This window comes from Pleurodeles waltl, unplaced genomic scaffold (assembly GCF_031143425.1).
Source record: "Pleurodeles waltl isolate 20211129_DDA unplaced genomic scaffold, aPleWal1.hap1.20221129 scaffold_70, whole genome shotgun sequence".
Classification (NCBI taxonomy): Eukaryota; Metazoa; Chordata; class Amphibia; order Caudata; family Salamandridae; genus Pleurodeles; species Pleurodeles waltl.
The window spans coordinates 1,742,879-1,754,235 of NW_027150391.1; the positions used below are offsets into that span (position 1 = coordinate 1,742,879).

At 45.1% G+C, this 11,357-nt stretch overlaps 2 non-coding genes across 2 annotated transcripts; one reads left to right on the forward strand and one right to left on the reverse strand.

Annotated features, from left to right (window-relative positions):
• Positions 1-5,931: 5,931 nt before the first annotated feature.
• TRNAQ-CUG (transfer RNA glutamine (anticodon CUG)) lies at positions 5,932-6,003 on the reverse strand. Its single transcript has one exon. It is a non-coding gene; the product is annotated as a tRNA-Gln (tRNA).
• A 1,034-nt stretch (positions 6,004-7,037) lies between these two features.
• TRNAF-GAA (transfer RNA phenylalanine (anticodon GAA)) lies at positions 7,038-7,110 on the forward strand. The gene has a single exon. It is a non-coding gene; the product is annotated as a tRNA-Phe (tRNA).
• Positions 7,111-11,357: the final 4,247 nt, after the last annotated feature.

The window sequence follows — 11,357 nt, forward strand, 5'->3', positions numbered from 1 at the left end:
ATAGAAACGAGTGAGCACAAACCAGCCCTAAGTTTCTCACAAAACAATTGCATCCAGGGTGCCAACGAGACAGTTTTACAGTGCTTGAAAAACAATAGTAGAAGCACACAGTTCACTTGTCACAAGACTGAACGTGACTGAAAAGCACACCGTTTTAAGAATGTTCAAAGAATGCCACCTTAACCAACACATCAGCGCACGGAGGAGCATTCAAGTAGATAACGGTAGTAAAGAGCCAAGCAGCGATAAGTCGTAGAGTTCATAAGGGTATAAATCATCTAAATTCAAGGAAATGTTAATAGAGCGACCTTCAAACTCCTCACTTACAACAGAAGTATTACCGTTCCTGTGCTGCTGTTGAAAAAGAAGACAGGTACACTCCTGACCCTTGTCGCCAAAAAGTGTTGAATATTGTTAATGAAATCCAATAGAAGTTGAAGTATGTAATGGCTTTAATTGCACCACAGCATCCAACAGACCATAAATCCCCGCAGCGGCTAAAGATCACTCTCTCTACATTCTACATTCCAAGCAGTTGCCACTATGCAGTATGACTGGCTTGAAAATAAACAAAGGAGTAGCCTATACCTATCATATCCAGTGTGACTGGTGGAAAACCTGAAGGTCACGACCCCCACCCCAATCTTACCAAGCTACGCCCCTGAGTGTTAGACTGCTTGCAAAGCTCTTTCAGAGGATGAACTGGCTCTACCGTATCCAGGGTCACTGGAATTATGCGATTGTGCGGATGCTGTGTTTTTCGCAAAATTAGGGATCTGACGTACTTGCCACATAATCCATCATCAGATGCATAATCTGCAGATTTTAACAAAAAAACAAAATTGATTTCTAACTTAAACGGTTCAAAAGTTACTAACAATGCAGCAACATGTTTTGTCGTGCAGTTAAAGGCATTTTGCAAAGGTGACTGGTCACCTTTCTGTTGCTTATTGCTACGTCTGATTGTTAAACTGGTACTAATGAGGTGCAACATTTGCCCATACAATGTTAACAAGTGTAAAAATTACAAAATAATGAACATAATTTGCCTTTTCTTGCAGCATTATTTCATCAACCCTGCCGCATAATTTGGCCCTACCCTGAGGCATATGTGTTAACAAGTGTAAGAAACATTTGCAATGCAACGAGTCTCACGTTTGCTTGAGCTCGAGCAATTAGCACTGTAAACTCCTAAACAGGCTTTTCTTGCCAAATAAATTGAAAATGAAAATAAAGCAGTTTCACATAACTTACTGGACTTTTCTTGCCATATAAACAGAAAAGTAAAAGTTTCACATAAGCGAGCTGACGGCCACCGTCAGTGCAAAGCAGACACACAAATTAAAATAAGAGTTCACTTGTAGGGAAACATATCTGCAAAAGTGCAATTATCCATGTAACTGGCAAAAGTGCATTTATCTACGTAACCGGCAAAAGTGCAATTAACTATGCAACAGGGTCCATGTCATGCAAAGCGCTGGGCTTCTGCCAAGCGAGATCGCGCTGCGAAAAAAAGAGAAAAAGTAGTCCAGAAACCAGACGGAAAACGTGGAGCCGTGTATGTTTTCAGTACTTGGTCGCTACACTCGAGGAGGACTAAACGTCGGAAGAGGCATGATGTGTGCATGCCTTTCACTAATGAAAACAAGCTGATTTTAAAAGGCAAGCCCACGACCCAATGAAAAAGACTGACGTGACATGGGCGTGGTTTGAAGCCCAAAGAGAGATTACAACACGGGACGGAGCGCTTTGCGCTGGCCCCTAAAAATGACAAAATAATGAGCTAATTGTTTTAGAAAATATGCTGCATTATGCCGCATAATTTGCCCTTTCTTGTGGCATTATTTCTTCAATGCTGCCGCATAATTTGGCCTTAGTCTGAGGGGTAATACCAGTGGCCCTTGCCATATCTACAAACAGATCAAGAGCCCAGCAGGGCGCTTTAGTGTTACTCTGCCATCGCTTCGCAACCATATGGACTCTTCCCGGAAACAGGAAGCACTGATGTGACTTAACAAGGAGGCGCTTGTTTGGGAGTCAGAGGGCCGAGCTTCCCGGTGATTAATGTTAACAAGTCCTAACTGGGAGTAATGGGAAGAGAAATGGCAGCGTATTACATTTTTATATCATGTTTAAAAGAAGAAACGATCCGAAACCAGAAAGCCCATATTAAAGACAAAAGCAATCCATAATGTCTCAAATCACACAAGGGGTGGGGATACGGAGGGTATTCACGACTCTCCATAAAACCCTCAGTTTTAAAAAAGGATGTCGTGCTCAGCTTTCAGAGCGATTACAGACAAATGACACATGAAAAGCGTTACTATTTCCTGATCAGTGTCAACACCGAAATGATGTAAGGTACATTTTATATGTACAAAAACAAGGTATACACAGTTCCACAACGTAAGTATAATCAGGAAAACCACATTGGGTCCTGATCTAAGGAAAAGATCGTAAAAAAGAGAGAAGAAAGAAGAAAGAAAGCCAGGTCCCTGGAAAATTAATTATTTTGGAACAAGAGCCCTCACTCACCAAAGGTGACATGCTTCATCCTCGGGCTTTGCTCCACGTCAGGCCGGCGCTGCAATGCCTGACGGGCCCCTCAAGGGGGGCTCTTTGCCGGAGATCTTTTGAGATATATGCCCGGTTTAGAAAGAATAGGGTATAGGATTGGAAAAATTCTATTTAAAAATAACTAGAGGTTAGGCAAATTTTATTAAATAATCCAACCACTGTCATGATTAAAACCAAAGAGCGGGGAGAGAAAAGAACAAGGTCTACGCTCCCCAAAATATTATTCACTTCCTCACTCAATTTGAGGTTAGGAATTGTACGCACAGGATCCCCTGTACGATTCACCAGAAGGTCAACATGTTTCTCGCTATTGATGTCCTATGGATCTAACGCGATTCTTCAGGACCTAAACTACCTAATCCTATGTGTAAATATAACCTATAATAAGGAATATTAGTACAATGCAGGGACCTGAAATGAGAAGAATAACAAACAAAAAGAACAACACATTATTCACATGCACAATATCAACAGCAATGTGCTCTGTGCAAATCCACACATAGGTGAAGTATGCCCACTGTGGATCAACGTGTAAATCAATGTGAAAATAATGATGAAATAAATGCTTACCCTCCTCATACTAGTGGATGGGCCGCATCAGGTAAAGCACCAAGTAACGGAGGTCCTACTGAGCTAAATGCGTGAGTTCAATTATCAGATTGTATTTAGGGAGAAAGACAAAAACAGTAATACCGGGAAGTTGAGGGATATAGCGTTTGCCAAACATTCATGTGTCCCATAATCAAATGTAGCAGGATGGTACACATATTCTGACTGATCAGGTTTTTAAAGTTCACTTAGCTGAGAAAACATCAAATAAACGTAAAATACGTGGTGTGCTGATTGCAGATGTTGACAGCATATATAAGGAATGTCATAGACACATATATGTATAAGTATATATAACGTGCTCAAAAAAATGCTGTAGCCAAGTATGCAGCGGCAGTGTCTACACACGAGTGTTCGTGGTGGGAAATGCGTGTTAACAACAAAGGACCAAATCAAAGGGTATATAACTGCCTTTTCCCAAAGTAACGTGAAATGATCCTAAGGATTCCCATCTAAACACCCAACAATATTACCATCCACTTACTTGGGACCTGTCCGAAGTTTGCGGCATCACCTGCCCCGTCTCCGTGTTCCTGGAATAGGAAAGAGCACCCGGTAGGCTGGGCTATATATCTTCAAGCCTCAGCATAGAAAGAGGACAGAAATGGCGGCCATCTTGTGTTAGGTCCAGCAGTGGGATAGAAATTAAAGAGGGACTCCATCATGTAAGCCCCAAAAAAAAGGAAGAAAGGGGTCGGCCATCTTAGTGTTACAGAAAACCAATTTAAAAGACACAGAACTAAGGCTCAAATATATGTATCGGAAAAAAGAATGGGATTAAGAGGCAAATTGCTCAGACTTAAATAAGCATAAAATCTATGGAAAGAGATGGAATAGCCACAACCAGTAGTGAGTATACTTAAACCTGGTCAAGAGATTCCTTAATCATGATCGATGCACAAAGTCTGTCCATGGTATGTCATCATTAAGTCCTATAATATGTGTCTTAAGTCGATAGACCCAACGTTGCTCTTTTTCAAAAAGGCGGTTTGTGGATTCTCTTTGGTCTCTGATGGTCTCAAGTATAACCCACCTGAGATCATTAGGGGTGTGATGTAAATCAATGTAATGTTTCGTCAATTTTGTGGAGGACCTCTGACATCTAATAGTACTGCGATGTTCATTTATCCGAATCTTGATCATCCTAGTGGTCATCCCTATGTATCGTAGTTTACACGGGCAAGTGATCATGTAGATACAATTCTTAGTACGGCAATTGGTATGTATCCTTAACTGCCAGGTATAGGGTTCTCCCAAATCTAATTCTTGGGTGGTAGTGGTAAGTGAACAAACATTACACCCACCACAAGGATGATGTCCCCTGACCCCCAGCCAACGTGTCTTTATCAATTCTCTAGGTTTTGGCACAACAGGTCTGGTATGGACTAGTAAATCTCTAATGTTTTGAGTTCTTTTGAAAGCAAAAAGAGGACGTTCTAGGGATTCTCCCGAACTGTTCAGGATACTCCAGTGTCTCAAAATGACCTTCTTGACACGGTTACTCAGAGGAGTAAAGGTAGTGACACATGTCAGTCTGGTTAGTGGTTCTCGGACATTCCTTATATATGCTGTCAACATCTGCAATCAGCACACCACGTATTTTACGTTTATTTGATGTTTTCTCAGCTAAGTGAACTTTAAAAACCTGATCAGTCAGAATATGTGTACCATCCTGCTACATTTGATTATGGGACACATGAATGTTTGGCAAACGCTATATCCCTCAACTTCCCGGTATTACTGTTTTTGTCTTTCTCCCTAAATACAATCTGATAATTGAACTCACGCATTTAGCTCAGTAGGACCTCCGTTACTTGGTGCTTTACCTGATGCGGCCCATCCACTAGTATGAGGAGGGTAAGCATTTATTTCATCATTATTTTCACATTGATTTACACGTTGATCCACAGTGGGCATACTTCACCTATGTGTGGATTTGCACAGAGCACATTGCTGTTGATATTGTGCATGTGAATAATGTGTTGTTCTTTTTGTTTGTTATTCTTCTCATTTCAGGTCCCTGCATTGTACTAATATTCCTTATTATAGGTTATATTTACACATAGGATTAGGTAGTTTAGGTCCTGAAGAATCGCGTTAGATCCATAGGACATCAATAGCGAGAAACATGTTGACCTTCTGGTGAATCGTACAGGGGATCCTGTGCGTACAATTCCTAACCTCAAATTGAGTGAGGAAGTGAATAATATTTTGGGGAGCGTAGACCTTGTTCTTTTCTCTCCCCGCTCTTTGGTTTTAATCATGACAGTGGTTGGATTATTTAATAAAATTTGCCTAACCTCTAGTTATTTTTAAATAGAAATTTTCCAATCCTATACCCTATTCTTTCTAAACCGGGCATATATCTCAAAAGATCTCCGGCAAAGAGCCCCCCTTGAGGGGCCCGTCAGGCATTGCAGCGCCGGCCTGACGTGGAGCAAAGCCCGAGGATGAAGCATGTCACCTTTGGTGAGTGAGGGCTCTTGTTCCAAAATAATTAATTTTCCAGGGACCTGGCTTTCTTTCTTCTTTCTTCTCTCTTTTTTACGATCTTTTCCTTAGATCAGGACCCAATGTGGTTTTCCTGATTATACTTACGTTGTGGAACTGTGTATACCTTGTTTTTGTACATGTATTGGGAGCTCTATACACAGGACCAGGATTTTTCTATCCAAATCTCCCTTTTTGCAAACCCCTCTTTTAGTTGGTTTTTGAACATTTTATAGCCAAATAAAGAAAACCCTCAGGTCCCACCGAGATTTGAACTCGGATCGCTGGATTCAGAGTCCAGAGTGCTGACCATTACACCATGGAACCGGCTGCAGCCTCATCCCAGCAGAGGTTTCAATGCAGGAATAAAGTGGACAGATCACCGTTTCTGCTCTCGATGGTGTCACTGCGCCGCCCCAACAGCAAGGTGGTCGATTTGGGGTCCAGAGCCCTTGTTATTGCCAGAGAGATCCTGTTACTTTCCAGTCTGGCTCGGCTCATTAAATCAATAACGCCAAAATGGCTCTAAACCTTTTCAAAGCTCCCTGTGTTTTTTTCACCAAGTGTGGATACACAAATAGAAAACACTACAAAGAACTAGTTTCAAACTTAAAGAAAACAAGCCATCCCGGGGTCCTTCAGACAGCCTGTTGTGTTTGCTGCAGTCTCATCACACGGCGGCTGGGGGGCGCTGTTTGCATGGGGGGCTCTGACCCGGGACACAAGTTCTTTATTGGGTGCACGAGGGTTTTATCACCTGGCTTCGTTTCCGGGGAGCGCTTGTGTTTGCACATTACCAGCTCCGGGGGGGGGGGGAGGGGGCTTCTGCAATTCAATCTGAGAGCCCCTCCCATCCACTGTTAAACCTTTGATTGCCCCCTCCCCCCATCTCTTCACAACCTTTACAGTCCAACCAGAACAAGGCTCTGCATTCATTCTAACTGCACCAAGTGCGGAGCAGGGTAAATGGAGGTTTAAACCATTAGCATCTTTCGTGCAAAAAATACATATTAAGTGTTGGAATTACAGATAGTTCGGGAGAGAAAATCAAAGTGGAAAACCACAAACAATAGTTTGTTTTGATTAATTCCTGCTGGGAGCAGTCTAAGAGGGTGCAAGACTGATGTTAAAGGGCCCCTGAGAGCCCTCAGCTGAACTACAGTGACGTCACGGAGAGATAGAGAAGATGACGTCATGGACCTGCCACAAGCCCACTTCTGGTTATATATTTGTGTGCACTCCTGTGAGAATTTCATGCGTTTCATTCTCTTTCAGTTATTACCTTCTGCTGTGTGCATGCACTGCCGCACTGCACATACGTGGTTTACCAATATCAACTGGCCACAAAATGTGATTAACTCGCCGAAATAGCTCAGTTGGGAGAGCGTTAGACTGAAGATCTAAAGGTCCCTGGTTCGATCCCGGGTTTCGGCAGGTGAGGGGTTCTGTTTTTATTCTTTCATTCTCGTTCTTTTATTGTTTCCTTCTTTCGTATTCTTTCTTTCTCCGTTCAGCCTCCTTCTCTCCAGTTTATCCCTTAAATGAAAAGGTCACACGCAAGATGGATGTTTACACAGCTCTAAGGTTTAATGCACCTGATGCCCGGATCCATGATTTCTGAGGCACCTTGGGGCACAGTAGCTTATCTGGTTAATGCGCCTGCTGCAAAGCAAAACATGAACCCGGAGGTCACAGTTTTATAGTTTAGGGGCGTTACCTCAGTGGGTTAATGCTTTTATTAGAGCTTTCCGTGTTTGACCTACAGCTCGCAAGTTACTATCAGCTCAGTGCGGTATGCACCTGCTTCAAACAGCTCCATGTAAACTCCAGGACATAAGGTTGGTTAACATTGTTTCTTTGGGGTATGATGACTACTTATTAAATATTGTGTGCTACATACGTGACTAATGTTACTATAATACTTTCACCTAACATTCCTTCTTAAATGTGGCAAGTAACATGGTTTCCTTGCTCGGCGTCCATTGATATGCCAGGACTGTCCGCCTCCTGTTCATTCCAGGTACTGATAATAACGGGGGCACTTTGGGGCTTTTCACCCGTGTTCTGCGTGTCTGTTAGTCCCACAACATCTCCAAATCAATGCATTTATTTTTAAATCCAGGTATATTGCAATCACGCAGTACCAGTTCGAGCTTTGTGTAGAGAGCCACCCGGGCTCTTCTCACGTTTGTAACTAGTTGTGCGTGGCCTGATGCAACGCGGAACCGAGGTTGTCTAATAAAGCTGGGGCTGCGCTTACGCAGTTCCCCATGACACTGCATCCGTGTGTGCACGCGTTTCCTTCCACAGTGTTACACAGGATGTGGCCCGAGCCATTACAATGGCGACGAGCGGGATTCCAGTACTCCTGCGTCGCGGTTGAGCTGCCTTCAACTTTAAAAGAAAAAAAAAAGAAGAAACTCACCGGCACAGCGCTCGCCCGCTGTGCGAGGGATGAAGGAACAGCGTGCGGCCGGGACGGCGCTCAGCCGTGTGTGGAGAGGAGGCGCGCAGTGTGGAGAAGAAGGTGTGCCCCACCCCCCCCTCCAGTGAGTGCCCCGGGCCGTGTCCCGTGTTGGACAGCCTTTGACGCGGCCCGCGCACCAAGAAGAAAAAAAAAAAAAACGATCGTAGCCTCACCTTCGTTGGCGCTGAGACGCTCATAGCGTCTTACTCCAGTGCTTTCCCCAGCGGCCCTGAAGCATCAAGTGGGGCGTGCCCGCGTGCAAACAAACACAAGCGCACGCCCCTGACCCTGGCAACGACTCGCTCTCCCTGGGAGGGGAACGCAGCACAAGAGCCAGAGGGGCAGGAGCCCCGAGTGTTAAACCCTAAAAAAAAAAACTTTAAAAAAACCCTGTTGAAAAAAAAGGAACAAGGACACTGTGAACAGGAAAGAAGGGCTGAAGGCCCTAATAGTCCCTGGAAAGGACTGAAAAAAAAACAACTGTTGGGAATATAAAGACACCGTGAACAGGAAAGAAGGGCAGAAGGCCCTAGTAGTCCCTGGAAAAGGGTGGGAAAAAAAAGGAACAAGGAAAAAGAAAAGACACTGTAGAAAGGAAGAAGAGGGAAGCTTTTTTGTTTTTTTCTCTTCTCTTTTTCTCTCATCATTTTTTTGTGCTCTTTTCTTTTTTTTTTTTATAATATGCACTATAACTAAGAGTGGCCCTGGAAGAAAAGTAAGGGGGCGGACTGCATTGAGAAAAAGTAGACACCTCGAGCTTTAGAGATACACTATAAGAGAAGCACTGGCAGCATAGTAACTAAACGGCCACAGATCGTGAGACATCATGAGCGCCCCACCGCAAGAAGACCCACAGCTGCCTGTGCAAGCAGGCCCCAGTGCTCACTCCTCAGTCACTGCGCTGCCCCCATTCAGTCAACTGATTGACCCGGCCACAGCTGCGCCAAGATGGTGCCTGTGGCTAAACCGATTCGAAAACTACTTCTGTGCCACAAGAGAGACAGATGGGGCCGTGCGCAGATCTCTCATGTTGCTCATGGGGGGCGATGAACTGCAGGAACTGTTTGACGCACTCCCAAACACAGGTGATAGATGGGATTTCAATGCAGCGGTGGAAGCCCTGAACAATCATTTTGATCCACAGCTGAACACAGACTTTGAACGCTTCAAACTCCGGCAGGCTCAGCAGATGGACGTCGAGTCGATGGACATGTTCTATGTGCTAAGGCTAGCAAGCTCATGTGTAGGCCTAAATCAACAAGAGGAGGTCAGGGCACAGATTACTCAAGGGTGCCGATCGAACGCACTACGGAAGCTTATTCTACGACAGCAAGGCATGCCACTCGACATTTTGGTTTTGGCACGTTCACACGAATTATCAGCGGTGCGGGTGGATGCCATGGCAGCGGTAAGAGGACGATCACTGGCCGCTGCATCAATGTCACGTCCAGTCCAGGTGAAGGAAGAGCAGGTAGATGCCATCCAGACGCGTCAACTGCCGGGACGAAGAGCGAGTTTGGTCAGACAGGGCCAGCGCACCTGCAGGAGCTGTGGGTACGCCCACAAATCACCAATGGTGTGCCCGGCAAAAGAGAAAATGTGTAATGAGTGTGGAAAAGACAATCATTTTGCAAAAGTGTGCAGGTCAGGAACCGGCTGGCAAGGAAGCCAGAAAGGAAAGGATGCCCGGGTCAGAAGAGTGACCAAAGAGGCTGATGAATCTGGGGAAGCCACGGCTCAAGGTACTCCTGTTTTCGAGGAAGATGAGGATGAAGACATCTTTGTGATCTCGTTTACTGGGGGGAGACAGCAGAAGAAGCGACCATCACCGATGAGCAATGTGCAGATTAAAGGCAAGTCGGCGACTGTGCTTATAGATACAGGAGCGTCGGTGAATGTGATGGATGAGACTCTATTCAAGCAGTTGGCTCCGACGCCATCACTTGTCCTAACCACCACTAAAATATACAACTATGGTGGCCGTGAGCCGTTTCCTCTAAAAGGCATAGTGGAAGTGGCAGTGTCCAGCAGGCAGGTGTCAACACAGGCAAGGTTCTATGTGGTAACTGGAGACCGAGGCACTCTGTTGGGGTGCCACACAGTGGAAGAGCTGGAACTAGTTTTTTTTGCGCGTCAGATATATGACTCACACGCTGAACGCCTGGTTAATGATTTTCCGAAGCTCTTTGAAGGATTGGGGAGACTTAAAGGTAAAAGTGTCAAGCTACACATAGATCACAGCGTGATGCCCGTCGCCCTACGACACCGACGTGTTCCATTCCATTTGCGACCAGCTGTGGAGAAGGAGCTACAACTCCTTGAAGACCTAGGGGTGATTGAGAAGGAGGAAGGGCCTACTCCGTGGGTGTCGCCATTGGTGATAGCACCAAAGCCCAAGCAGCCGGGCGCTATCCGTCTCTGTGTTGATATGCGCCTTCCCAACAAGGCCATTAAAAGAGAGAGGCATATAACTCCTACGATGGATAACATCATAGAGGATCTGAATGGAGTGCAGTGGTTTTCGAAATTGGACCTAAATGCTAGATATCATCAGCTGGAGCTAGAGCCTGACAGTAGAAACATCACCACCTTTTCAACGCACGTAGGGCTTCGGCGATACAAAAGACTGAGTTTTGGGGTGTCTTCGGCCGCCGAAGTGTTTCAAAACATGATTAGGGAGACGCTGTCAGGACTACAAGGGGTGATCAGTCTAAGTGATGACATCCTCATTTACTCCAAAACCAGAGAAGAACATCATCGACATCTCAGGGCGACATTACAGAGGTTGTCAGAAGCAGGACTAACACTCCACAAGAAGAAATGCGCGTTCTATCAGACGTCGGTGGATTTTTATGGATATGTCTTTTCTAAAGATGGTCTACAGGTGGACCCTCATAAAGCTGATGCCATTCGTCAAGCACCGATTCCGAAAAACCCTACAGAAGTGAGAAGCTTCCTGGGCATGGCCACCTATTGTGGGAGGTTCATTCCGCAGCTTGCAACCATGGTGGAACCTCTCTGTCAGCTTACCAAGGTTGGGCTTCCCTGGGAGTGGAGCTCAATGGCAGACAGGGCATTTACTGACATTAAGACAGCGCTGCTAGATAAGTCAACAATGGCTTATTTCAACCCTCACAGACATATGGAGGTGGTGGTGGATGCAAGTCCAATAGGTCTTGGCACTGTTCTTCTTCAGGAGCAGAACCCGCTGGAG